The sequence below is a fragment of the Notamacropus eugenii genome, chromosome 1 (assembly GCF_028372415.1).
Source record: "Notamacropus eugenii isolate mMacEug1 chromosome 1, mMacEug1.pri_v2, whole genome shotgun sequence".
NCBI lineage: Eukaryota > Metazoa > Chordata > Mammalia > Diprotodontia > Macropodidae > Notamacropus > Notamacropus eugenii.
Genome location: NC_092872.1, coordinates 292,353,064 through 292,378,676, shown reverse-complemented (window position 1 = coordinate 292,378,676; position 25,613 = coordinate 292,353,064). Strand labels below are relative to the sequence as shown.

General features: G+C 40.8%; 1 protein-coding gene across 3 annotated transcripts in view; it reads left to right on the top strand.

Annotated features, from left to right (window-relative positions):
• Positions 1-3,603: 3,603 nt before the first annotated feature.
• Positions 3,604-25,613, top strand: part of LOC140517695 (prostaglandin reductase 2-like) — a 76,268-nt gene continuing 54,258 nt past the window's right edge. For all 3 annotated transcript variants that reach the window (XM_072629155.1, XM_072629162.1, XM_072629158.1), the window contains exon 1: positions 3,604-3,771. The gene's annotated coding sequence lies outside the window, so the exon portion shown is untranslated. The remainder of the gene's footprint in view (positions 3,772-25,613) is intronic.

Here is a 25,613-nt window from a genome sequence, read left to right as displayed (position 1 = left end):
CCTTTCCCTATTGCACCTGGCCCACCCTAGGCCATTTACCACTCCTTAATCCCATTCAAATCTTTTCACTGTCCCTTTTTTGTATCAGTCACCCCTAATAAGTTGCAGATTCCCTAAGAATCTTGCTCCTATTGGCCTTAAAAGAAATCTTTCTGGAAGATAGCTTGAGTGCATGAATTGTTTCCAGCTGGATGACACCCTGTACCCTGATATTTTTGGGTTCTCAGCAACCTCAGTTGGGCAGGTGAGCAGAGAGGGACAAAGGTCTCCTCTCTTGGCCCTGCAGGTCTCAGCTGCAGCAACATTGGTAGTTATCTCCCTGCCTCCTTTCTTCTGCTTTCACTTAGAGCAGACTTTTTGTTTTTGTTTTTGTTTTGTTTTGTTTTTGGAGAGACCTTGGAGCCCTGAGCTGAGGGTAGGATCAGAGAGAGACAGCACAGTTACTGTATAGTAAAGTTAACTTTGGTGGTTTTTGGGAATTTGGATTCCTTTCAGAATTCTTAACATAAAGTTGAATTTAATGAATGAGAAATTACATAAAGCTAGGACTGTCTGTGGGGCAGCTAGTTGGTGAAGTGGATAGAGCACTGTGCTTGGAATCAGGAAGACTCATCTTCATGAGTTCAAATCACTCACTAGTATTTGAGTGCATGAATACTTTCCAGGTGGATGCCAATCTGTAACTTGGCAAGTCACTTAACTCTGGTTGCTTCAGTTTCCTTATCTGCAAAATGAGCTGGGAAAAAAAAAATGGCAAACTACTCCAGTGTCTTTGCCAAGAAAACCCTAAATGGGGTCATGAAGATTTGGACTCAAGTGAAATTACTCAACAGCATTAACAAAGTACTGTCTTGACTTTCACCACCTGAAATCTAATCTCATTTCCCAATGGTGCTATAATGGGGAGGAGCTGAGATGACATTTATCCCATCTCCTTATGTGTAAATTGTTCCTCCAGTGCCTACAAAAGCAGGCTGAAGCTTGGATTTGGCACTCCTTGAGGAATGGGACTATCTTTTTATAAATTGTATCCCCCAGTACTTAGCATAGTGACTGGCATTATAGGTGCTTAATAAATGTTTATTGGATTGGAAGAACAGAAGAGACTAGAGACCCCAAAGATGCTTATGAAATCTTTCCTCTGTTCTTCTTTCACTGACTTTTGGTGGTTGGTGCTGATGCACTTTGTGATTTGGGGAACCTCGCTGACTCATGTTGGGGTCCCTGGGAACCCAGAAATGTGTGGGTCCAGGGGATGTGTGCCTGGAAAGAATTCATGGACTGAAACTTTCTTCTAGTCAATGGGATCTAGCTAGATTCCTAGTGAATCTGTATGTTGGTGGAGGTGAGATTGATACTCACATACACACACACACACAAATGCAGTGAGCAGATCTGGAAGAATGGGATTGAGGAGTGGTAAATAGCAGAAGGTGGCCCACATGAGACAGCTAAAGATGAGTGGTCTGGGGTGGGTGAAGAACCACAGTGAAAGGTCTATTAAGTAATCTGGGGTGGGTGAAAAGGACAGTGAAACAACAGTTAAGTTGCCTAATTAAGTCCACCTAGTGGACTAGGGTGGGCCAGGTGCCTTGGGTGAGAGGTCAGTGATCTGGGCTGCTGAAATGTATGAGAAAATTCAGAGACTGGGTTGCTTTCAAAGACATGGTCTTCTATTTCAGGGGTCCAAGTCCCATCACCCCATCAGTGGTGTAACACCATCTCTCAGATAGGTAAGGCATTGGTCTCCACCTTTGAGGAGAGTTCCACCAATGGGCTTTGGGGCTTGGGTTGCATAAAAAGTAAAGGCATCAATAAAGCTTATTTTAAAAATGAAGACACCAGAAGCTTGTACATTTAGGTGTATTTTCATTATGTTGTGCATATTTAGTTTTTAGTGCTCTGAAGTTTGGAAATCAATTTGATTTTTGCTAGGAATGAAACACAGAATGTTAGATACATGAAACAGCAAAGAGTTATTTCCATAGAGTTACTATTTGCTGAAGTTACTAAAACAAGTCAGATAAAGAGGCTAGCAGACTGGAATTGGACCCCACCAATCAGGAGACAATTAATGACCTTCAGAAAACCACAAAGTTCTTGATAAAGGGGACCAAGTCTGAAACTAGCCCAAACCAGTTGGGGATCAATCACCAGCAGAAAGCTTTTTTTTTACTGAACTTGCTTAATAAACCTCATGCATATGGACTTCACTCATGGAGGAGAAATAGCACAAAATTAGGCACAATTCATATGTTGGAAAAGGGGGCAAACATATCAAGGAGATATGTAATGGGCACGTAAAGAAGATTTTGACCTGAAGGAGAAAGGGACCAATCCATCCTCTGATGGGAGGATTTGTTCTGAACTAACAGAATAAATGTGATCTCACTTCCGTATTCAACACTCCCTCCTCCTCAAGAGGAGTGGAGTCCACTTTTAGCTAGAAAAGTTCAATTCCTCCAACTCTGCCTTAATAAATTGTCCCTGATACCTTTCATTGTCAAGTGTGATTCTAAGATTAGAGATGAAAGGTAGGAGATTGAAATTGAAATTGTTGAAATCGAAGCCCAAAGGGTAAAGTAACTTGTTTCAAGTAAGTGACAGAGCCACGACTTAAACTCAGTTATTTTGACTCTAAGTCCAGTGCTCTACTGTTTAAAATATACTAACCATAGGATTTATAAGTTTGGCTATTAGTTATTTTATGGAATTCAAAAAAATTTATCAGTGCTCTCAGAAAAGCGCAGAAGGAAAAACAACTAGCTTGTCAGCAGATCTAGAACCAGGACTTAGTTTCACTTTTTGATTTAAGACATGTGTGACGACCTTGGGCTCTTCCCTTAAATCTCTTAGTGTCTATTTTCTCATCTGTGAAATGGGGGAGTTCATCTGGATGAACTTTAATAGCCTTTGTAGCTCTAACGCACTGATTTGTAGGAAACCGTACCCACAAACCTCTGAACTGCGTCTGGAACTGAGACCTGAGGTTCGTCTCTGCTTTAAATACTTCACAGCGGTGCGGTCACGGACGCGTCATTTAATCTCCGTCTGATTCCTCACCTGTAAAGTGTGTATCCAACTATCTGACTTTGCTCCTTCACGGTTCTTGTGGAAAGATCAAAAACGATACAAAAAAGAAGGTATCATGTGAAGCACTTTATGAACGTCAGGAATTACTGAGTGTCGTACAACTGACGCAGCTGAAACCTCAGGCTGGGTCACCCCCAATAAAATGGGGGCCCCGGGAGGAGTATCTCCGGTACTTAGCAGATAATGATGCCAAGAACGCTGTACTTGGGGTACTTGACTTCTGTTCAAATTCCGCCCGGTCACGTGCTGGCTGGGATGCTAAGTCAGTCATTTAAGCTCAGGCAGCCTCAGTTTCCCCATCTGTAACCTCGGTGCCCAAAACGTGCCAGACTCCAAGGCGCTGTGTTTTGAGTACAGACGTAGTGAATGGGTAGGAGAGACTAGAGCTAGTGACTGATTGGATGGAGAGGGTTAGAGCCCGCCCCCGCCGCCCCGCCTCCAACCAATGACCCAGCGCCTTTGAAGGGCGTCCGCCACGCCCTCATCCCTGGCTCCTCCCCTGCGTGGCGTGATGATGTCCGCTTCGGGGGGGGGGGGGAAGGTGTAACTTCCTGTCCTGAGCTCCAACTGCTTCCGGCGGGAGCCGAAAGCGCGGCTTCTTGAAAGATTCCGGGATTGTTGACTGCTGGCTGCTCAGGGCTGGAACGGGAGAGCCGGGATTGTCTGCGGCCCGACCAGGTCAGTACCGGGTGACGGCCACGCGGCGGCGCAGCTCCGCGTCTCCGAATGGAAAGTGAGAGGGGAGAGGGTCGCTGCCCCCCCAAGACTCCTTTCCCGGGGGTCTGCCCCTCCCTGGGAGGCCTCTTGTCCGAGGCCGCTGGGGCCCCATGCTTAGGCCTCGGCCTCTTACCCCGGAGGGCCTGGGAGCGTCCAGGACCCCCGAGGTGTCCGAGGTCTGCGGCGGGACCTCTGGGGCGTCGCCGGCTTATCCTCAGGCGCACCTGGACTCCCCCTCCTTGGGCTCAGCCCCTGGTCCCAGGGCCTGCAAGAAATGGAGGCGGGTGTCCGTCCCCGTCCCTGTCTGGCCGAGGCCACCTCCGTCTGAACGTGTCATCCCGGGCTGTCCTCGGTCTTCCCACCCTGGCTGGGGGTCCACGGAGGGGAGAGCCCTGGAGGGAGAGCGGTCCGACCGCCTGCTGTCAGTCCGGGCTGGGAAAGGAAGGGGCAAGGGTGGCTGAAGGCTTAGCCTTCCTCCTGCCTTTTGGACTCCTCGCCCCCATTCATTTAATTTATTCGAACTCAGCAATCCCTCCGTGAGTTTTGTTCCACCTCCAACAAGAAACAAATAGGAGACGTACTGTTAATTTTTGTTTTTTAAAGAAAGTTCCCTTTAAATTCCAAGGCACTGAAAATATCAGTTTCATATTCTAGTACTGGAAGCTAATCTTGGACAGTTTTAAATTGGGAATGCTTCGAATTGAATATCTTGGTACTTATTTGTGATAGAGGTCTTTTCTTAAAATTCAGATGAATTGGTGCAGTGGCCACAGCATTGTATTAGGACTCCATCTCTAACATTGACTCAGTCTTTCTGGGCTTGTTTCCTCAAGTGTCAAATAAAGTTTTGATTCTATAAATATCTGTGTTGTGTTTAACTATGACATAAATATAGAGATTAAAAGGTAATTTCTTCAGTTATAAAGGGGGGGGGCATTAGTCTAGTGCCATTCTGTAAGGTAAAGGAAGGTCAGTGTTTTCACACTCAGGAAGGCTAAATTTTAGCCCTAGCTTGTCTCTAAATGGCTAGGTGACCTTTGGTAAGGAGCTGCTTAATCATTTTGTGCCTTAAATGTTCTTATTTCTGAAATATGGTGTTTGATCCACCTCCAAAATCGAATTATTCTGAATTTGTTGGACTAAACAGGATAGGTTGGACTTTATGAGGGTCTTTGGAGCTCTCAGATTCAGTGATTCTGACATTATGGTACTCCATAATTATCAGTAGAATTTGTTGATCTTTTAAAATATTTTTTAAAGTATTACTCCAGACAAAGATTTGGAAAGTATCAGTTTGCAATATGTATCATGTTTCTTGCTTTTGACAATGCTTTGTCTGCAAAATGCCCTACCATCAGTAGGATTTGTGTATTAATCTGTTAAAATACTGTTGATATCAATTCCTGTGGCCCAATAATATACAGAGAGGGCTGAAAGAAGCAAAGATGCAGACTAGATAGTGGTAAGAGAATACTCCCAAGTGGCCTTGGTTCAAATTTTGCCTCCAATACTTACTACCCACGCAACCTGAGCATAATTTTCCCGCATAGAAAGTGGAGGTGAGATTAGATAGCCTCTGAGGTCTCTTTCATCTCTAGATCTTAACAGCCAGTCACAAAGTACTGTTAACTGGGACTACTGCAGATCAATGCAGTGTAATCTCAGCTTAGTCTTCATGGAAGTCATATTGTTTTGTTTTAGTTTTTTAGTCAAGTTTTAGAGACTTCACAATTTGCCTTTCTTTCCACCTACGTTTGCACCTGTCTTTGTACCTGTCGTAGAGGTAGAGGAGAGGCAGAATGGTATAGTAAAAGGAATCCTAGATTTGGAGTCAGAGGACTTAGTTCTAACCTTAGATTGATAAAGAATCAATTCTTTATATGATCTTGAGCACATCAGTTTCTCTGGTTCTCAGTTTGTTTATAAATAAAATGAGAGTGGAATTAAATGGCATTTGAAGCTGTTGCCAGCTATAGATCCATAATGCAAGCTCCTATGAACTTTTCTAGGTAATAATGGGAGTCAATGTCTTTTAGCCATTTCCCTACCTTTTTTCATCAACAGCTTTTTTGAATATGTCAGATTAGAATTCTTGTAATGGCATCCATTGTTTCCTCATATTTATCCTTCTAATTGGATATTGATTTTGAACTTTGCTTTAACTAACCTATGAATTGCATACTGAAGAATGATTTGGACTGATTCTCACATGTCAGAAACTTATTTTCTTTTTGCTAAGATAGAGTCGGTTTCAGTTTTTGTAATATACATCCTTAATCTTGTACGTGTGAGATTGTGGGTTTTTTTTTTTAACATAAGTGTAACACATATTTATTCTCATTAAATTTCATTAACTGAGTAAACATTTTGATCCAGTCCTCTATCCTGTCATGGTGTTTTAGAATCTTGACTCTGTCTCATCCAGTATTATCTTTACTGCTTACTTTTGTATCATATGCACATTTGACAAGCTTGTCTTCTATTCCTTTATCTAGGTTATTGTCAAAATTGTTAAACTGCTCAGAGTCAAGCATAGATTCCCTAGGACATTCACTGGAGACATCCTTCCAAGTCAGCATTAACTTTATTGTCTCTTGTTAACAACAAACATTTAATTAGCATTCTTTGGATTTGGCTATTCAACCAATTCTGAATCTTCCTAATTACAGTATCATCTAGGTTCTGTCTCTTTATTTTCCCACAAGACTAACAGGAGAGACTTTATCAAAATACTTTACTGAAATCTAAATAATCTATATTTATAGAATTCCCCTCATCTACTAGCTTAGAAACTGTCAGAAAAAAAATGAATTAAGATTAGTCTGGCAAATCCTTTCCTTGTTAAAGTTATATTGGTTCTTTGTGATCACTGTTCTTTTTTCAATATGTTCACTAACTATCCCTTTAATAATACATTCCAGGCTGGAAATATGGCCAAATGCTTTCTGGTTGACTGCTACTGTGATGATGATACTAGAGAGGAGACAGAAAAAGAGAGAGGGGCAGAGGAAGTAGAAGAGAAAGATAAGGAAGTAGAAGAGGAAGAAAAGGAGGAAGATGAGGATTATTACCTTACCCAGGAAATGATGGCGGTGTTTGAGAGACTTAAGGACATAAACTGCCTCTTCCTTGAGGGCCTTTATATTGCTGAACCAAAGACAATTAAGCAGCTCCTGTGTACCCCCTCAATTTACTGTAGGATATTGAGGAATGAAGGTTCACACAAATATATTTTTCCTATAAGGAGTCATGTAGGGGTGGAGCCAAGAAGTGGATAAAGACAGGGATTCACTTGAGGTATCCCCCATGGCCCTCTAAATACCTGTGAAAAATAACTAAAATTCTAGAGCAGCAGCACCCACAAAAAGACAGAGTGAAACAAATTTCCAGCTCAGTACAACCTGGAACATTGATAGAAAAGGATTATTTTACTGAGCTGGGAGAGAAGCACAAGCCATACCAGCACAGACCAGACCCCAGTGAACCAGGAACAGGCATCAAAGGACTGAATCGCAGGATTCTGTGAATGATTTCCAGATTTGTCACCTCACAAGTGCCAGAGACAACTCAGAAGGGTAGTAGGAAAGGTCTGTCAGGTCTGTGTGAGAGAAGAATGCAGTCCAGCCTGGCCCTAGCACAGCCTTCAGGCAATGGCAGTGGTGGCAACGGTGGTGTCTGCTTCCAGAGCTCTCAGACAACTGACAGCAAGGGGCTGGAACAACTGATCAGGAGATTATAGCAGTCTCTTTATTGGAACTAAGGTATGATTCTTTTGCTTTGCCTGTACTTGGATCGTGTGGTGGCAGTCCTGTGGCCAGGAGGTGCACGAACATAGCAGAGTCTATGGCATCAGTGGTAAGGGAACACTCCTCACAGTTCCTGGGCAGAAAAGAGTGCTTATGATCACCCAGAGACCTGAGCGCAGGCCAGGATTTTACTAAATACCTCTCCTTAGATCATATCACCATGGAAGAATTGAAAACTTACAGGTCCCTAGAAGTATCTCTGAAAACAAATGCACAAAGCCCCTGAAGCTTGGGGCAGTACCCTCTCCACACTGGAACCAGAGTCCTACCTTAATAAAGAGTTAAAAAGTCAAGTAATTGACTGGGAAATGAACAAATACCAGAAAAAAAGTCAGAATACAGAATCTTACTTTAGTGATAAAGAAGATCAAAACATACAACCAGAAGAAGACAGCAGAGTCAAAGCTATGGTGTTAAAAGCCTCCAAGAAAAATATGAATTGGCCTCAGGCCATGGAACAGCTCAAAAAGGATTTGAAAATCAAATAAGAGATGTAGAGTAAAAATTGGGAAGACAGACAAGAGTGATGCAAGGAAATCATGAAAAACAAGTCAACAGACCCCCCCAAAATGCTGAAGAAAATAATGCCTTAAAAAATAGACTAGAATAAATGGCAAAAGAGGTCCAAAAAGCCAATGAGAAGATTGCCTTAAAAAGCAGAATGGGCCAAATAGAAAAGGAGATCCAGAAGCTCATTGAAGAAAATAATTCCTTACAAATTACAATGGAGTACATGGAAGCTAATGATTACGAGAAATCAAGAAATAAAAAAATAGAAGACAGTGTGAAATACCTCATTGGAAAAACAACTGACCTGGAAAATAAATCCAGGAGAAATGAATTTTAAAATTTTTGGACTATCTGAAAGCCATGATCAAAAAGAGAGGCTGGACATTGTCTTTCAATAAATTATGAAAGAAAACTCTGATATTCTAGAACCAGAGGGTAAAATAGAAATTGAGGGAGTCTACTGATCACCTCTGGAAGGAGATCACAAATTGAAAACTCAGAGGAGCATTCTGGTTAAATTCCAGAGTTCCCAGATCAAGGAGAAAATATTGCAAGCAGCAGAAAGACACATTGTAGAAGCACAATCAGGATAACATAGTATTTATCAGGCTCCACCTTAAGGGATCTGAGGACTTGGAGTATGATATTCTGGAGGAGCTAGGATTAGAACCAAGAATGACTTAACCAACAAAACTGAGTGTAATTAATGAGGGGAAAAGTTTGACATTCAATAACAGAGGAATTTAATGTATTATTGAGAAAAAATGAGAGCTAAATAGAAAATTTGGCTTTCAAATACAAGACTCAAGCATGAAAAGGAAAACAAGAAAGAGAAATCATAGGGGATTTAGTAAAATTTAACTGTGTACATTCCTACATAGAAAGATGATATTTGTTAACTCCTGAGACCATTCTCAGTATTAGGGTAGTTGGAGGATATATACATACAGAGAGAGACAGACAGAAGGCATAGGGTGAGTTGAATATGAAGGGATGATACTAAAAAATAAAATTAAGGGATGAGAGAGGCATGTTCTGGGAAAGATAGGATGGGATAAACTACACAAAAGAGACAAAAAAGCTTTTACAGTGGAGGGGGAAAAGGAGGAAGGTGAGAGGAAATGAGTGAACCTTCTCATCATATTTGGCTTAAGGAGGGAAAAACATAACACATTCAGTTGGGTGTGGCAATCTATTTTACCCTACAGGAAAGGAGGTGGGAAGGGTTTAAGGAGAGGGTGGGGGGGAGGGTGATAGAAGGGAGGGCAGATTGGGATGGACAGTGTCAAAGGAGAGAATAGAATAAACGGGGTGGGGGGGCACTGATTAGGATGGAGAGAAATAGAGTTAGTCTCACAACATGTCTGTTATGGAAGTGTTTTTGCATGACTACACATTTATAACATATCGAATTGCTTGCCTCCTCAGTGAGGATGGGTGGGGAGGGAGGAAGGGAGAGAATTTGGAATTCAAAGTTTTAAAAAACGAATGTTAAAATTGTTTTTACATGCAACTGGGAAATAAGATACAGAGGCCATGGGGTATAGAAATCTATCTTGCCCTATAAGAAAATAGAGGAGATGAGGAGTAGAGAAGAGGGTGAGGGTAGAGAGATAGAAAGGAGGGCAGATTGGGGGAAGGGGTAATCAGAATGCATGACATCTTGGGGTGGGGGAGGGGAGAGATGGGGAGAAAATTTGGAATTCAAAATCTTGTGGAAGTGAATTAAAAACTAAAATAAATTTAAAGAGTCATTTACCACTTTACAGGAATGGCAACTTGAAGAAGAAATGAGAAGTTAAAAACGACTCCATCATGAACTGATGTTGTATGGGCCAAAATACCAAAATCTCATCAACGGACTGTACCATTGCAAAGATAACAGCTCTATTTCTTTGATCAGTTAACAAATCTCATTAGAGGTTTGCCTCATCAAGAAAATAATTTCTTCATTATGGGGGAGAATTTCCATGACTGTCTAAAGAAGAATGAGATGTTGAGGAAGTTTTCTAGGAGATCCTAGAACTTGAGTTAAGCCCTTTGCTTCCAGCCATAGAACCTATCCTTGGAGCAGAGGAAAACATTCACAGACCAGTTAGTCTGCTTCTAAAGTCTAAGGAGGGTATGCTGGAAAAGTTTTCAGAGAAATTGAAGAATCTCACTGCAGTGCTGACAGAACTTGAGGAAGAATGTTCTGATTATCCTGGGGAAATGGCCAGCAGAAGCAGTAATAGCTTAGGCTGCAGCTTGAATGTAACCTTCTCAGACTTCCATCATTTGGTCACTGCCTTTTTACAGGCCTCTGAGGATGTTGGGGCAGTGCTACCACAGAGCCCACTGTGTCATCCCTGAGGCCCATTATTCCAGCCTGTGTACCAGACTGACCCTCTGTGACCAGGACTGAAGTCATTGATAGTCCCAAGAAGATAGTGGAGACATGGGAGAGGCAAGAATTAGAAATACTGTTGGGGTAGGAGCATTTGCTGGATGACTTTGTTACCAAAAATGGAAGAGCTGAGACTGAAATACAGGTTTTCAAAGGGACTCTTAAGGGAATACAGTAAGAAGGATGGCAGAAGCTAAGTGGCTATCACAGAGTTCTTTGGGACTTGGCTGCTACTTCTGGATTGGAAGGAGATGGTAAAGGCTTTAGGCATGAGGCAAGTTTTACACGTTATCATTAAGAAATGAAAAGCAGGTGTAGTTGACTTTAGGAAATTTTCCAGAATAACAAACGACTAGTGTTGGAAAAACTGGTATTTCAGTAAGCAGTTTTTAAAACCAGTTGCTTTGAGAGTGTCATCGTTTTTCCAGTCACCCAGATTCACAACCTAAGAGTCACTCTCCTCTCTTAATACATGCCTCACATCCAATCAGTTGCCAGATTGACTCTATCTCCACAATACTTTTTGTATCCATCCCCTTTTATCTGCTTGATTCACAATTGCCCTAGTTCTTCAAGACCTCATCACCTTAACTATTAAGATAGTCTTCTAATCCTTTTCTGTCTACTCGGTCTTCCACTCAGCTACCAGACTGATAGTCTACTTGAGTCCAAGTTTGAACATTGGACTCAAGCATTTAGGTCCCTTCCCAGTCTGGCTCCAGAGTATATTTCCCAACTGATTATACCTCATTCCCTTTTATACCTACTAGATTCCATCCGGACTGGCTTTTGTTTGACTTGTACATGTTACTTTCCATTTTCTCTGTACAGGCCTTTGGCCTGGCTATCTCCCATGCCTGAAATCACCCCACCTCCCCCAACTCACTCCCACCTGTTGGAAGCCCTAGGTTTTGCAAGGCTTAGCTTAAGTGTCACTTTCTTTAAGCATACTTTTCTCATTCTCTTAGTTGATAAAACCCCAATAATTTGTATTTTTACATATATTTACGTATTTATGTTTACTTATATATGAACATCTTGTATGTCAGCTTCCTGTACGTAAGGAATTATTTTATTTTTGTCTTTGTATCTATGGAGCCTATCACAGTAACTGGCACTAGGTGACTGGGTTAGTAAATGCTTTTTGATTTATTGATTTGTCTGCCTGGTAACTTTCTGATGGTGGATGGTATAGGCACAGTGGTTTAACATTTACTTGTCTCCTGTTTTTGATTTTTTTATATCACATCTTATCTCCCTAGTTAGATGGTATGAACCTCTAAGCTAGAATGTCTTTTCCTTGTATATCCCACATGTGCTTACCACATAGAGTACCTACCCCAGAACTGAATATACAAAACTATTCAGTCATGTTTGCTGTCCCCAAAACTGTTCAGACTCCTGTAGATAATACAGTATTACTTAGAATACTGTCTGCAATGACATAAATATTACCAGCTTAGAACTAACTTGATATACTGGTGGAGTATAACAATGCAGGGGATTGTCTTTGAAGAGGAAATATATTGTCATGTAACTTCTTGTATATATATACGTGTATATATGTATATATAAATAACATATATATTGGTGTCTTATTGATGTCTTTCTGTTACCCAGATCATCACAAATGTGTTTTTGAAAAAAAAATGACTTTCCTTAAGGAGGATAAACTATACTATTCTTATCAGTTTAGCGTTACAAGCCTATTATACATCACCATCTTCCCTCCCCCATCCAGTACCTTGTTTCCCAGTCTTACAAAATCAACATAATTTGTTGGACAGAATTTAAACCCTACATGTGATTCCACTTTTCTGACCCTAAGCCTCATCTAAACCAATTCTTTAATCAATGGTCGCAATCAGCAGAGGTGGAAGGACCTCCCACACTAAAAAAATTAGAGATTATATGTGTGAGTATATATATGTATCTATATATATATATACACATATATGCGCAATTGTGCATACATATTTTTATACATAAACCCAATCTAGCATTCCATAAATTCCATTTTATATGGGTACCTGCCTATACTAATACAGTATATACATTCCTTTTGTGCTTTAGGTTCATGAAAAGCTCTAGCCAAAAATTATAATTTCCCTCTGGAAACTCTAATGTTTATACCTTAACCCTGAGGAAGCTAGGTGGCTCATTGGATCTACCACAACCCTAGAGTCAGGAAGACTTCTCTTCCTGAGCTCAAATTTGGTCTAGCTATGTGACCCTGAGAAAGTCACTTTGCCCTGTTTGTCTCAGTTTCCTCATCTGTAAAATGAGCTGAAAAAGCAAATGGGAAACCACTCTGCTATCTTTTCCAAGAAAACCCCAAATAGGGTCACAGAGAGTTGAACACAACTAAACAATTCTTGACTGATTGACTTGAATGGAAGCCTTTGGCCTTGAATTTACACTGTATTGGGGAAAATATCATGTACATAGAAAATTAAATATAAAAGTATATACAAAATAATATCCAAGAAGGACACTAACAGCTAGGGATAAGGGCGAGACTATAATAACAGGAGAAAAGCCCTGGCTTTGGTGTGGTAACACGCAGGGTTTAACCAGGTTAAATCCTGGTTAACTTCTCCTGGCCTTATTCATCTGTAGAGTGTTGGGGAGTTCCTCAACCCAGAGGTCCTAAAATCCTTTTGGAGAGTAATTCTTTCACCTTGGTCTATTTGATTGGAGGTCAATAAATTAAGAGGCAAGGCTAGACAGTTTAAAAGCTTAATTAATATCAGTTGATGGGCATTTGCCTAGTGCTTACCAATTTCAATAGGACTAAGGGACATGTATACATACAAATCTATATGCATTAATTCTATACATAGATATATAGTTTTATATAGCCTTCGGGTAACAGGAGGCAAAAGGATTAGGGTTAGGTTCCAATTTGTTAACCTTGTCCAAGTTGAGGCTAATTCTGGTGGGGTATTTTCTTTAGTTGATCCCATCAGAATATCCAGGAGTGACTTGAGGACTTCTTCAAAACAGATGATGGAATCAGTGGGTTTATCTTGTTGCTGAATAAAAAATAGCTGTTATTCAGTCATGTCCCACCCTTTTTGACCCTATTTGGAGATTTCTTGGCAAAGATTCTAGAGTGGTTTGCCATTTCCTTCAGCTCATTTTACAGGTGAGGAAGGACATTTCCATGTTCTGGCAATGGAGAGTAAGGAATGAGACTCAAGAGCTGAAATAGAAAGCCTTTGGGCCAAGGCAACAGGTGAAAAGAAGGGGTGAAGGGGGGAAGTGGGAGAACAAAGAGACAAGGGAAGATTGAGGAGGACTAGTATAAGCATCTCAAGGCAAAGGATGTAAGATAATGCTACTAATTATACTCTGCCTATTGATAGATTGAAGGAAATTCCAAGAAAAGAGCTACTCTTTCCCTACTTTCTTTTCCTAGTGTGTGTCTGTTAACAAATGGTAACGGTTGACTGTTTCTTTAAATGTTTCAGTAACCTGGATTTTGCCTTAATCACAAAGAGGTCATGTGTCCTAGAGATAAATATAATTATACATTAAGGTAAAGAGCCAAACCTTTACCTAAATGTTAGAAATTTACCAACCTAGGGGTTCATAGTGATAGTGATTATTTTTGTAATATAAACCCTCTAAATTAGCCAAGCAAATCAGACACAACTAAGTAGCAATGAATATAATAATACTGGGTCTGGAATCAGGAGGATCTTATTTCAAATCCAGTCTCAGACATTTGCTAGTTACATGGCCCTAGGCAAGTCACTTAACCTTATTTGCCTCAGTTTCCTCAGTTGTAAAATGAGATTAATAATAGCATATACTTCCCAGGGTTGTTATAAGGATCATATGAGATAATTTTGTAAAACTCTATATAAATGCTAGCTATTATTATTATGATGAGATCACTTAGGCCTGAGGGACCATTAAATTGCCTTTAGGATTAAAGCCAGTTATTCTAACCAAGTATTACTTTTGCTGTGGATAGACCATCTGATCTTGGAATCAGGAAGACCCCTCTTCATGAGGTCAAATCTTACCTCAGATTCATAGCTTTGTGACCCTGGACCAAGTCACTTAACCCAATTTACCTCAGGTTTCTCATATGTAAAATGAACTAGAGGAGAAAATGGCAAACCATTCCACAATCTTTGGCAAGAAAACTGCCAAAATGGGGTTATGAAGAGTAAGACATGACTGAACAACAGTCTACATACAGACACACATATCTCTCTTCTTATAAGCTATCCTTATAATAAAAAAATCAGTGAGGACAAAAGCAAATGACTTGAGCATAAATGTAACAGAATTAGTGTAATCAATTTTTTTATAATTTTGATGGGGTCAGAGCCAAGATACTAAAGTATAAACAGAGACTCCCTTGAGTTTTGTCCCAGGCCCTTCCAGATACCTGTAAAAATAACTAAACAACTTCTAGAGCATCAAAACCCCCAAATTGACAGAGTGAAACAAATTTCCAGCCCAAGGTATCCTGAATGTTGACAGGACAGGTCTATTGCACCAGGCTGAGGGAGGAGCACAATCCTGCACAAAACATGTCAGCACAGACCAGGCCCCATCACACCCAGAACAGGCCCTAGAGGTCTGAACCACTGGCAGCTGTGGTATTTTCCAGAGTTCTCAACCCATAAATGCCAAACATAACTTAGAAGTTCAGTAGGAAAGGTCTGTTTGACCTGGGCCTCAGCCCGGGAGCAGTGGCAGCTACTTCCAGAGGTCTTGTCACACAGATGGTGGTGGGAATCAAGCAGCTCATAGGAGGGGGATTGCAAGGATCTCTTTTTTGGCCCTAAGGCAGGATTCTCTTGCTTAGCTGGTGCTTAGATCTGCATCACAGTCCTGGGTGGTACTCCTGGGGTGAGAAGGACTACTGCATGGCAGAGCTTGTGTCAGCAGTAGAGAGGAAATCCTCCTCACAGTTATAAGGCAGAAAAGAGTGTCACTCACTCTTTTCACTCACAGACCAGCACACAGGGCAGGAGGTGAATAAACACCTTTCCTTTGATCATACCACCTTGGAAGAACTGAACACTTACAGGTCTCTAGAAGCATCGCTGAAAATAGCTGCATAAAACCCCTAAAGCTTGGTACAGTACACCCTCCACACTGGAAGCAAAGCCCTACAAAATTGAGCAACTGGTGGAAAAAAACTCAAACTACAGACTTTTACTTTGGTGACAAAAAAGATCAAAATATACAATCAGAAAAAGACAATAGAATCAAAACTCTTACACACAAAGCCTCCAAGAAGAATATGAATTGGTCTCAGGCCGTGGAAAAGCTGAAAATGGATTTTGAAACTCAAGTAAGAGAAGTAAAGGCAAAATTGGGAAGAGAAATGAGAGTAACGCAAGAAAAATCATGAAAAATGAGTCAATAGCTTGCTAAAAGACAACCCCCCCCCCCAAATACTGAAGAAAATAACACCTTAAAAAAATAGACTAGAGTAAATGGCAAAAGAGGTCCACAAAAAGCCAATGAGGAGAAGAATGCCTTAAAAAGCAGAATAGGCCAAATGGAAAAGGAGGTCCAAAAATTCACTAAAGAAAATAATTCCTTAAAAATTAGGATGGAGCAAATGTAAGCTAATGGCTTCATGAGAAATCAAGAAATTATGAAAGATAAAACAAAAGAATGAAAAATAGAACTGACCAGAAAAATAGATCCAGGGGAGGTAACTTGAAAATGATTAGACTACCTGAAAACCATGATCAAAAGGGAGCCTGGATGTCATCTTTTGACAAATTATCAAGGAAAACTGCCCTGATGTTCTAGAACAAAAGGGCACAATAGAAATTGAGGGAGTCCACCAATCACCTCCTGAAAGAGATCAGAAAAGGAAAGCTTCTAGGCATATTATAGCTACGATCCAGAGTTCCCAGGTCAAGGAGAAAATATTGCAAGCAGCCAGAAACAACTCAAGTATTGTGGAACCACAATCAGAATAACACAAGATTTAGCACCTGCTATCTTAAAGGATTGGAGAATATGGAATATGATATTCTGGAGTTCAAAAGAGCTAGGATTAAAACCAGTACTCACATACCCAGCAAAACTGAGTATAATCCTTCAGAGGGAAAATGGACATACAATAAAGTAGAAAACTTTCAAGCATTCTTGAAGAAAAGACCAGAACTGAACAGAAAATTTGACTTTCAAATATAAGAATCAAGAGAAGCATGAAAAAGGAAACAGGAAAGAGAAATCATAAGGGACTTATAAAAGTTGAACTGTTTACATTCCTACATGGATAGATGATATTTGTAGTTCGTGAGACCTTTCTCAGTAATAGGATACTTGAAGGGTGTGTGTGTATGTGTATATACTCATACATAGAGGGCATAGGGTGAGTTGAATATGAAGGAATCCTATCTAAAAATAAAATCAAGGGGTGAGAGGAATGTTCTGGGAGAAGGAGAAAGGGAGAGGTATGTTGGGGTAATTATCTCAAATAAAAGTGGCAAGAAAAAGCTTTTACAGTGAGGGGGAAAAAGGGGAAGGTGAGAGGGAATGAATGAACATTACTCTCATGGTCTTTGACTTAAGGAGGGAATAACATAAATAGTCAAGTGGGTATGACAGTTATCTTATCCTACAGGAAAGGAGGGGGAAGGTGATAAGGGGATGTTGACAGGAGGGAGAGCAGATTGAGTAAGGGGGTAATCAGGAACAAACAAGGATGGACAGGGTCAAAGGAGAGAATAGAAAAATGGGGGGCACTGATTAGGATGGAGGGAAATATAGGTAGTCTTTCACAACATGACTATAATGGAAGTGTTTTGCATAGCTACACGTATAAGCTATATTGAGTTACTTGCCTTCTCAATGAAGATGGGTAGGGAGAGAATAAAGGAGAGAATTTGGAACTCAACATTTTAAAAATAAATGTTAAAAATTGTTTTTACCTGCAACTGGGAAATAAGATATAAAAGCGATGGGGTATAGAAATTTATTTTGCCCTACAAGAAAGTAAGGGGGAAGGGGAGAAGTGGGTTGGTGATAGAAGGGAAGGCAGACTGAGGGAAGGGGTAATCACAATGCATGGCTTCTGGGTAGGAAGGAGGGGAAAGATGGGGAGAAAATTTGGAACTCAAAATCTTATAGAAATGAATGTTGAAAATTAAAACTAAAAATAAATTAAATCCTTAAAAAAATGGACCATCAGATCAAAATAGATTTGGGGGGATTGTCATTACGTTGGTTTAGATTTTCCTTGAAGAATATTAGACCCCTTAGTTATAGTTTGGTTTGTTTGTTTTTCACACAAATTTTCAAACCTTGCTTATTCCATTTGCAATTTGTTTTTCAAATTCATTTATCTCAATAGCACTTGGAACATCTCTTCACAATGAGTCCCTAAATGCTATCCCAGACTTGAGGCATGCTGTGGGTGTGCTCAGCATTACTCAAAACCATAGTTAAGGAGGCTCCATCAATGTATTTGTCAACTGGAGGATATATTAGTTCAAAGCAAAAGACATTAATTAAATAGTATCGTAATATATGTGGTAACCAAGATTTCTTGAGATGCACAAAGATGCAGTCTTCCACAGGATAAAATACCACCAGTGTTGGAAGGGACTCCCACAGAAAACAGGTGTGACCAGGAACACAGATAGTGGGATGCTGTCCATGTCAAGCCAGAACAAATCCATACTTTCAATGCTGTGGAACTGCTGATGCCCTCTGGCAGTGTCATTAGGTACGTTGCTTTTTCCACTGAACTTGGGACATTTGCTTCTCTGTTTTCTCTGCTATAAGTCTCCTTTCTGGCCATGTCCACTGCAGATGCTTTTGTTAATGGACTTCTCAACTACTGGATGATCTGCTGATGCTGGGCATTTCTAATAAGATTCTACTGGTCTTTAGCTTTGCAGCCTTACTAGATTTCCTGATGTTCTTTCCTACCTTCTGCTGGAGTATAAGTAATAAGTAGTCTTTCCTTACAGCAAAGGACTAAATTCTTTCAGTCATAATCCAGGTTTGTGTACCCCAGCCAACTGGCAAGCAAAAGTCAGCAAATGCTGTAAAGCTAACATTAAGTCTTTGCTTTAATTGCTTTCCTCTTGCTAGGCTCAGTTTCCCTGATTCCAGTGTTCTATCTGACTTGGAGTCAGAAAATTCCTTCCAACTTCTGATATGCCCATAGTTGTTAGTCTTGCTGTATTCCTTAAAATCATCCCAGGGATTCTGTTTCAGAAAACTCCAAAGGAACTATGAGGAACTGGGAGGATGAGACTGTCTTCAAATTCAAAATCCACTCAAAATCATAGTTTGTGAGACTCTACCAATGTGTTTCTTTTATCAGTCAATAAGAGGCCATATTAATTCAAAGCAAAAGTCATTAATTAAACAATATATGTGATAAGAAAGATTTTTCCATACACACAAGGATACAATCTCCCATGGGCTAACATGTCACCAGTGGTAGAAGGGATGTGCACAAGGAACAGATAAGACTAGGAATCCCCCCAGTTGACATGAAAATCAACTTGGGGCAAGGCATAAAGGTCCATGTGCAGCCCAGGGAGCTGGTAGCCATCCTCATTTTTTTTGTTACAAATTCTGCCTTTGTCATGTATTCTTACAACAAAATCATTGGATTCTTTATGTTCTTATTACTCAAATACTCAAGGACAGTAGAACCACCACACTTGAACTCTAACATCACAGTCGCAGATGTATAGAAAAGGGAGGCAGAAATGTCACTAAAGAGAGCAAAGACAAGAAAAGCAGATTGGATTAAGTATATGAAATAGAGGCCTGTGCTGGAGACAACCCAATTGTGAGCACATTGAAGAATTAATAATCAAGCTATGTGAGGGAGGGAAAAATGCCAAAAGCATGGAAAGCATTTTATTTTTGCCCCCTCCAAAAAAGGAAAAATAGAGAAAAAGCAACAGCCACTAACCTAAATGTCCACTTTCTCATCTTTGAAAACCTTTATGAGAATGATCTTTATACATGTCAAGGGTATTCTCAATGAAGATACTAAAAAGGGACATTCCTATTATATTTCATCTTAGTTTCAGCCTCTTTTTCTTGCCCTTCGAGAGCTTTCTGAATACCAGTTCTGTCCCTCAACATTTACCCATTTTGTTGTTGTTAAGTTGTTTTAGTCGTGGCTGATTCTTTGTAACCCCATTTGGGGTTTTCTTGGCAAAGATATTGGAGTGGTTTGCCATTCCCTTCTCCAGCTCATTTTACACATAAGGAAAGTGAGTTAAACAGGTTGAAATGATTTGCCCAGGATCACACAGTGACTGAGATTGGATTTGAATTCATGACAATGAGTCTTCCTGACTCCAGGCCTGGTATTTTATTTACTGCACCACCTAGCTGCCCAGATGTTACCTATACCTCTAAGTTTTGTTTCATTAGAAGATTTGATAAGTATGTCATTTCTGCCTTCATCCAAGTAAGTCATTGATTAAAAATATAGGACAAGAGAACAGCTCTCTAGGGTACTATAATAGAGATTCCCTTCCAGGATAACATTAATCCATTAATCATGGCTCTTTGGACTTGGTAATTTAGGCAATTTCAAATATACTGAACTGTAATAAATCATTCATCCCTCATCTTTCCATCTTGTCCATAATGATATACCAAGAGACTGTGTCAAATATATTGCAAAAATACTCTGATCCAACAGTCTAGAAACCCCATCTACAAAAGGAAATGGGGTTAGTCTCCCATGACCTGTTCTTGATGAATCCATGCTAGTTTTTAGTCACTGAATATTGTAATTCAGCTTTCACATCTTTGTTTCAGTGAACATTAACTGTTCCCCTCCGTAAGCAGAGGCTAGACAGATGTGAATTAGAGAACAACAATTGTGAACAAACAAAATTTTGGGTGACCTGAAAGGCATAGGAAGTGTGTGCAGGCTGCAGGATGTTACCAACAATGGCTTGGTTTCAAGAAGTGGCATAAAAGATACTTTCCTGGAAATAAATTATCAGAAAAGGAAATGGGAGAGTCACATAAAGAGGGATAGAATGCCCATGTGTGGCACCAGTATTCATGAAATATTTAAAGGCATAGAGGAAAGCCTTTGATATGCCAGCAGGATTTATGGAAGAACATTGGGAAGAATTATAGAAGAGAAAAAAGACATGGATGGGTTGCAAACTCATGCTCTCTCTTGGAGAGCACCTACATTGATGAAGATCTATCAAAGAATCAAAATCGAGTTAAGTTTCTGTTCTTTTGAAAGAACATCCTGTTCAAAATGATCAGGTTATATCATGGACATGTAATTCATCATCAGGATGAAGGTTTCCCTTTCATAACAGAATATATTATTTTGTGATATGTTGCTCTTTGGTGATTAATACCACTATATGGTATCATGACCAGGAAAGCACCTGGCTAGGTAATACCATATTAGAGTTCATAGAATCCTATGGCTAAAAGGTATCTGAGCTCCTTGACTTTATTGTTGTAAAAGTCCAATGCAACGTTTACATTCTCACAACCTGTTTCAGGTTCATATCTGCCCAGTTTTTCCTTCTGCATCCCAGTCACTTTGAATGTGTTTCCCAAGATCAGGGAGTAATCAACCTATAACACTGTAGTGATTAGAAAAATGATGATATACTTCAAAGAGATAAATAGGAAAATATATTGAATGAATGGATGAAAAAGCATGAATTAATTGCTTGCCACATGCCTAGCTCTGTGGATACAATTACAAAAGTGAGACATTCCCTGACCTCAAGGACCTTACATTTAATGGAGGGAGACCACACATACTGGGGAGTAATGGAGTTGGAAATCACAAGAATAGAGAAAGGAGCCAGAGGGGAAGTTGATTGACACACCCTTTCTAGTAGCAATGGCAATATTAATTTGATTTTGGTTCTTATTAGGAAGAAACACTTTAAATTTGCATTCTCCAAAACAATCCAATTTCTAGATTTGAAAGGTCTGAGTTGCTCACTCCCATTTCCTACACTGCTTTGTTGGCACAGTTCCATGAACTAAGGAGCAAGCCTGGGTGTAATGTGTTGCCCATCAGGTGAATATAGGAATGGCTTCATATTTTATTGTTTAAGTTGCTGTCATATTTTACCATGAGGCTCTACAGATGCTGCTCGTTGGGAAGAAAAGGTGAGGTCTGTCTGTTTAGAGCAAGCAGAACACATCTGCTTAGTGTTCAAAGTCTGGCATTATGCAGCAGGAGGAAGCTCGATGTCTCCAACAGGATTGCCGCAGCTCAAAAGTCTGTTGTGATGGGAGGAGAAGGGAAAACCTTCAATTTCTCAAACCCTAGTCATGTGGTATACAAAAAATTCCAAATAGGATACTGCATATCTCTGATATATACAGCTTGCTTTTCTTTTTAATTATATAATTCAATGTGTAACTTTCAAGGCTATCCTGATTTGTTGTGTATGTGTGTTCCTTTCTGGTCTTCCTACTGTTCTTTTCTCTGCATTTGTAACAGATATCTCAGTGACCCTAGTATATACCTAAGTGGTATGTTTAGTGTAGTAGACAAAAATCTCAAGTAAATCAGGCATTTTCTTATAAACTCATAAGACAGTAGTGTTAGAGTTGGAAGGGACTTCAGAGGTCCTCTGGTTCCTCAGGAGGAAACTGAAAAAAAGGTTAGCTAGGTCACTTAGGTAGCAAGTGACAGAGGCAGGATTTATAAATAAAGTTCCTATCACCAGACTTCCCTGGCATTGTAAAGTGGTTCAACATGAGAAACAGATACGGTTTTATCAATGTAAATGACAGCACGAAAGATGTATTACTGTCTGCTTTGCCCCTGCACCCTAAGGATCAGCTGACCTTTCCATTTCACTGCAGCTGAAACTCCTTGTATATGTTGCCTCATGTGTATGGGCGAGGTGTGAGAGCTTACCTAGCCCTCTTCAGGGCTCATCCACCTTTGGTGTCCACCTTCACCCAGCTCTCACCTGTGCTTCCAAGAAGCACACCCTGCAGTCATACCCCAGTAAGACCATCTCACAGACAGGCCAAACCTAGTTGAGGGTAACTGACAGGCCTTACACCCATTGGTGAGTTAGGGGGGTATCTACCCCAAGCATGTGAACATTTCCCCTGGTAGAATGGGCAAATGAGAACAATTTGTTCCAAAGTCCATGAAGGTGGTGAGAGCAGGCACTATGGGGCATTTAGAGCTTGGTCAAACATTGGAGAAGCCAGGGTCACCTTTTGTATCCTAGGCCATTGTCAGCTGTTCTGACTTTTGTATGCCACTGGACTTCAATGACTCAGGAAGAGAGAGTAAGGCTGACAATTGTGTGCAGTTCTGCCTCACTTAAATTTGATTGACACACAAGTCATGCCATCATCTGTAATACCACTGGTCTTCTTTGAAAATGAAAGGCAAATATGTCTCATATAAGAATAAGAGCAGGGGCTGTATTGTTTTTTCTATTTGTATACTCAGCATTAATATAGCACTTAGTTTATAGTAAATGCCTAATAAATATTCATTCATTTAAACTTGGGTCTTCTACCTCTGAATCCAGTGAGCTTTTCCATTTTCCCTCCCCATATTTCCTCTTTTTCCTTCTTCTCAGAGCTGTTTTTAAAGTTTGCGTCTTGATGAACTTAAGATGCAGAATTAGTTGAATGTTTTCAGAAATAGCTAATGGAGAAATTCATTTTGTTTGACTCTGCATATGTGATACAAGGGCTTTATTTTTCTTTTTCACTTGGGGAAAGTGAGATTAAGGAGCGATAGGGATAGGGACAATAGCCAAAAAAAAAAAAAAAAGAGGGATCACTGAGGCAACTTGTACAAATGGAGAAAAAGTAACAGAAGGAAGGTGTAAGACAGATCAACACAGCACACAGGAGGGCTGCTAGCACAGGTCCACTCTTGATTTGTCTGACAGGAAAGACACTAAGAAGGGATTAACAATCTTACTTTATTGTAGTCTAGTTTTCTCAGAAGAGGAGTGCTGATAATGAGAGCACAAACTCCTACAGCATTCCCTAATCACTCTTCTCTCAGGGACTGATGTGAAGGGGGCCACAACTATCCCTATATCTCAGTGGGGTCAGTTGAAATAGCCAAAACTTACACTTCCCCTAAATCCCCTCAAGCCTCAAAGGGAGCCAGTTAAGGCACACACAGCATTTGTGCATTCAGCCCTAAAGGTTCCCCATTCACTGACCAGTGACCACCTGCTTTATAGGCCAACAGACAGAGAAGGCATGTTGCCAGCCATAGCCTCACAAATTTACGTCACCTCATCCCTGTATCTCACTGTGCAGCCACAGTGGATGTTTATGTTATTTACCATTACATAACTGTGTGCAAGTATGGTGGAGATGTGTTGAACCATAACTGTGGGAACTCATATCTAGTACCTGGGAACTGGAGATTGTTATGGCTATGGATCCTGGGAAACTGAATTCTGAGAAATAATAACGAAATTCACTTTATAGGCACTACAATCCACCTTACTTACACTAAAATTCACCTTACATACATTCCACCCCTCCAGGATCCTGGCCCTTACAACCTATACAGGTAATACTTTTATAGAGGTCCTTGAGCCAAGAAACTAAAGCATAATGTTACAATTCATAACAATGTGGTATAATATAAAGTGAAACAATGTTCATGTTACAATAACAATATAGACTACAGCAACACAGGTGTTGTGTTGTGTATCACTTATATAACAACAGTATAGCATCACATTGTGTTGGGCATCATGTATACAAGCACAACATATCAGCAGAGTAGCTACATGGCCTCAAACAAACACAAAAGTAACTTGTCCTTTTCTCCCAACAAGTATGGCCACAAGGCCTAAAACACAGCATAGCATTCAGTACATAGCATAACACTCAGTGTGTAACATGGCACACAGCGTATAACATTGCATTCACTATGTACCATAGCATTCAGTATATGACATAGTACACAGTATGTTAACATAGCTCAGTATATGATATAGCACATCCCCCACTTATACATTCTTTGGGCATCAAAATCTGTGGTGAGTGAGCAATCAGCTCCTCCTCACTTCAGGGACTGTTTAAAGTACTACTTATGTATCAGGGGGATCCTGGGCCAACAGCTTGGTTACCCTCATTCCCAAACTGATTGCTAAGGTTACTGAAATTGCACCATCACAAGACAGGGGTTTCCCTTATCACATCACATCTCCTGGGGCAGCAGAGAACACAACATACTCTACCCTTAGGTCACAGGAAGTTACAATCCCCTCAATCAAAGCAGAGGGTCCAGGTCCTGAAAGTCCTCTTGGGGGTGTGTCTTTTCCACACTGCTAATTGCAGACTCCCACCTGGTACTCTCAGCTGCTCGCTTGCTCGAGTGATCCAAAACAGTCCAAGTCCCAGCACTGCTCCACCCCCTGCCATGAGGGCAGCTGGGCAACAAAGTCAACAGGGTGGGTCCCCAGGGGTTATTATGGTACTTCCCCCATCCCACCATAGGGTCTCAAACTGTCGCAGGGGGATGTGGCAGAAAGCATGCTCAGTGCTCCTGCCTTGTTGCAAAATTTTCATCTTGACCCTCTGCTGGGTCCCAAGCACTGTGGCTCTTCCTTGTCCTCCTGCAACTCCAGGGACTGACCACTCCCTGCTCCTGCCAGGGTCTAGATGCAGGCTGCTCTCTGCTCCTGCTACATGTCTTACTTCACGGGGGGAGGGACTGCCCCTACACATTTTCAGGACTCCCACCCCTCCAGTACACTCAGGGGCCTCATCTTGCAGGGTGGGGCTGTTCTAACCAGGGCTCTCCTTGCTTCTCCCTGGTCCAGGCACAGAAGGTTCCAAGGGTCCCTGCCCCCAGCTTCTGTCTTTGGCCCATGTGACTCCAACTCTGGGGCAGCTCGTCCTCCCCCAGCCATACATGGGGAAGGCTCACTCCAGCCTGGGCTCTGAGCACAGCACGATTCCAGGTCCTCCATCCCTTGGCACAGTCTAGGGAGGGGCTACTCTGATGTGGGCTGTTTGTAGCAGAACCTCCACACTGCCATGGCTCTGGCCATGGCCTTGACTCTGTGAAGTTCAAAAGAAACTTTTCCTGGCTTCTTTCTTATCTCTATAGAAGCAATAATTCTTTG